Source organism: Phyllobates terribilis, unplaced genomic scaffold, assembly GCF_046119375.1.
Source record: "Phyllobates terribilis strain yellow unplaced genomic scaffold, ASM4611937v1 Scaffold_10__3_contigs__length_209671492, whole genome shotgun sequence".
Classification (NCBI taxonomy): domain Eukaryota; kingdom Metazoa; phylum Chordata; class Amphibia; order Anura; family Dendrobatidae; genus Phyllobates; species Phyllobates terribilis.
Window position 1 is genome coordinate 61,399,414 of NW_027362770.1, and position 3,469 is coordinate 61,402,882.

The window sequence follows — 3,469 nt, forward strand, 5'->3', positions numbered from 1 at the left end:
ACTATTTCTCTCAGTGTGCCGTCCCCACCTTACACAAGCACGTGTCCCATCAAGAGGATGACTGTCCATGTTCTCCTCATCCTCCTGAATTACTCTCCCTAATCATAGACCTGTGGATGTGTACTTCAAAGGACAATTGATCTATTTAAGGAACATATGCCATTGTAGCAGGAGATTAGAGCCAGAGAAATGAAAGAGACTTTACAAGGAGAATCAAAGATCAGACTCTCTGCAGACCATTAGCTTTGTAGCATGGCTTTATCCAAAGAGACACAGCTTTGCAGGAGAGAAGCCATGGAGCAGAAGGGAGCAGCCTGTGCAGCCTGTGAGCCTCAGATATGGCTCAACTCTGTTAACAGGAAAAATAAAGCTGGACTCATCGAGTGGATGAGGAGCTCTAATGTATCACTGGTGCAAGAGAAAGGAAATATGGTGGCCCCCCCAGGTTGGGTTGGAGAAGCTCCTCTACATGGTTCTGAAATTTTTATTGGCAATATTCCTCAGGAGATATATGAAGATGCATTGATACCCCTCTTTCAGTCAGTAGGAAAGCTGTATGAGTTTCGCTTAATGAAGACCTGTGGCCTAAACCATGGCTTTGCTTATGCGCGTTATTTCTCAAAACGCATTGCAGATTAGGCCATTTCCCAACTCTGTAGCCATGAAATTCAAGGCGTAAAGATCTTTGTATGTCGAAGCACCGAGAAGTGTGAGCTGATGTTGGACGAGCTGCCATTGATTATGGAACAAGCTGCATTAGAGGACTTCCTGGGAGAAATGACAGTCGGAGTAGATACGGTTTCCCTCTATGCCAGTCCTTTCACCGACCTAAAGAATATGGCTGTGGTGAAATACAACTCTCACCAAGAAGCAGCCATGGCTAACAAACAGCTGATCGTCGGGGGTGCCGCGTGCGGCCGATCATACATTTAAGCCTATGGATAGGGCATCAATGTAAACGTAGTGGCCAACTTCTTTAAGATGCAATCTGGCACCTTGGCAAAGCCCAATTCTGTTCTCCCTCTGATATCTAACAAACAGGTCATGCTGGAGAAACTTGCACCTACTGCCACTCAGTATTTGTGAAAAACTAATGTTTGGGCAGCCAGTAATGATGAGCGAGCTCTAAAATGCTCGGGTCCTCGTTGCTCGGGTCGAGCAAATTGGAATACTCGAGTGCTCGATCCAAGCAACGAGCCCAATGTAAGTCTATGGGAAATTCGAACATTTTTCTGGCGGCTCCCCCGGCGATTTGCAGAGGGCCTAAAAATTGCCCAAATCGATGGGAACAGTGCTCAAATGACATGGGAAAAGTATGGGGAAGACCTCTGGAAGCATCTCTGACTCCCAGGTCACTGCCTAAAAGTGTGCCCATCATAAGTGATCCTTGGCGAATGCGAAGATGCCTCCCCCCAAGCACCTGTTGTTGCTGACTTGCAACAATCACCGTCCACGTCCTTGTGCCATTTCAGTATTCAATTGTCCCTACCCCATTCCTTGGAATGCAAGCGAAAGTATGCAGGCAGCCACCCACCCACCCACAGGCTGCAATACTATACTGCCAAATTTTTGACAGCTGCTTGCACTTGAAATGTGGTCTTTTAGGCTCGTGGAGGCGGAAGCTTTTCACAACCTCATGCTGACGATATTTCCCGGTATTGCCTCTGCCTTCCACAAGCATGGGTCCCAAAACATTACCCGTGCCCTCCCCAGTGCACTTACTGGGAAGGACCGCCTAACCACAAACACGTGGACAGGTGAATGTGGCCAGGGACGGTACAGAACCAGTCCACAACTTTTTTTCCTAAGGGTTGTATTTAGCTCAGTGAAAGGACTGGCAAAGAGGGAAACCGTATCTACCCTGCGTGTCATTTCTCCCAGGAAGTCCCTTAATTGAGCTTGCTGCAGAAGCAACAGCAACCCGTCCAACATCAACTCGCACTTCTCGGTGGTGCTTTGACACACACACATCTTTCTTTGCCCATTTAATTTCTTGAATACAGAGTTGGACAATGGCCTGATCTACAGTGCGTTTTGAGAAATAACATGCATAAGCATGGCTGATCCACATTAAAAAAGCAGCCATCGAGTTTCCGGGAAACTTCCCCCACACTTTTCTTAGCCAGGGCTGCTTTTCGGCAGGGTTGGACGGGCCCACCAGAGAACCGGAGACTCCTCCGGCGGGCCCTGGCTACTCCTTCAAGAGAGTTCATATTGCCGAGGTGAGGCCATGATGTTGATAGAGGCCACCATCTGCTTAGTTTTCTGTTACTTGGAATGCAAGTGCAAGTATGCAGCCAGCCACCCACCCACCCATTCACACACAGGCCACAACACTAAACTGCCAGATTTCTGGGCAGCTCTTTGCACTTGAAATGTGGCCTTTTAAGCTCATGGAGGCGGAAGCTTTTCACAACCTCATGCCGGTGGCGACCGGGTATCCATACTCGGTCCCCAGCTGCCACTATATTTCCCGGTATCGCCTTCCACAAGCACGGGTCCCACAACATTACCCATGCCCTCCCCAGTGCACTTACTGGGAAGAACTGCCTAACCACAAACACGTAGACAGGAGAATGTGGCCAGGGACGGTACAGAGCCAGTCCACAACTTTTTTTGCTGAGAGTTGTATTTAGCTCGGTGAAAGGACTGACATAGAGGGAAACCGTATGTACCCTGCGTGTCATTTCTCCCAGGAAGTAATCTAAAGTTTCTTGCACTTGAAATGTGGCCTGAACATTACTGCTGGTACTTTTCTGTGGGAATTTGCTTGCCACCTACCAGCCTAGAATATTTCCAGCAAACTATGGAACGACGCCATGGTATTAGCATTGCCCCCAGTTCCAGTAGTGAAGCCATCCCCAATTTCCTTCTCAGGAATTTTATTTAGAAGACTGAGTGGCTGCCCAAATACATTTTCTCACAAAGAAGCTGAAGATAGAGTGGCAGTAGGTGCAAGTTTCTCCAGCCTGTTAGATATTAGAGGGTGAACGGCAGCACATTGGATCAGTGGTTAGCACTGTAGCCTTGCAGCGCTGGGATCCAAGGCCAAGGCAGTGTTGCAGTGCTGTCAGCTTGTGACTGATGTGGTCATTTCGGAGATGGAGGAGGAGGTGCATGAGCTGAACAATGTGATTACATTGAGGTTAAATTGGTGACGCTGTTTTTTATACTAAAGAAAGCTCCTATTGATTTGTTTTATTTACGTTATTTTTTAAGTCAAATGCATCCACCGGGAAATGTAATTTTAACATTTTACAACCTTATCTGGCAATGTGGTGTGTGACACATCATCAGACACATCCTGTTTTATTAATGATGGAGGGACTCTGAAAGTCATAAAGCCTATTTTTATAGAGGGTGAATGGCAGCACATTGGATCAGTGGTTAGCACTGTAGCCTTGCAGCACTGGGAACCTGGGTTCAAATCCCAGCAAGGACAACATCTGCAAGGACTTTGTATGCTCTC

The 3,469-nt window shown here is 47.4% G+C and overlaps 1 pseudogene; it reads left to right on the forward strand.

The window, feature by feature from the left end:
* The first annotated feature begins 252 nt into the window (after positions 1 to 252).
* LOC141164031 (dead end protein homolog 1-like) lies at positions 253 to 933 on the forward strand (annotated as a pseudogene).
* The last annotated feature ends 2,536 nt before the right edge of the window (positions 934 to 3,469 follow it).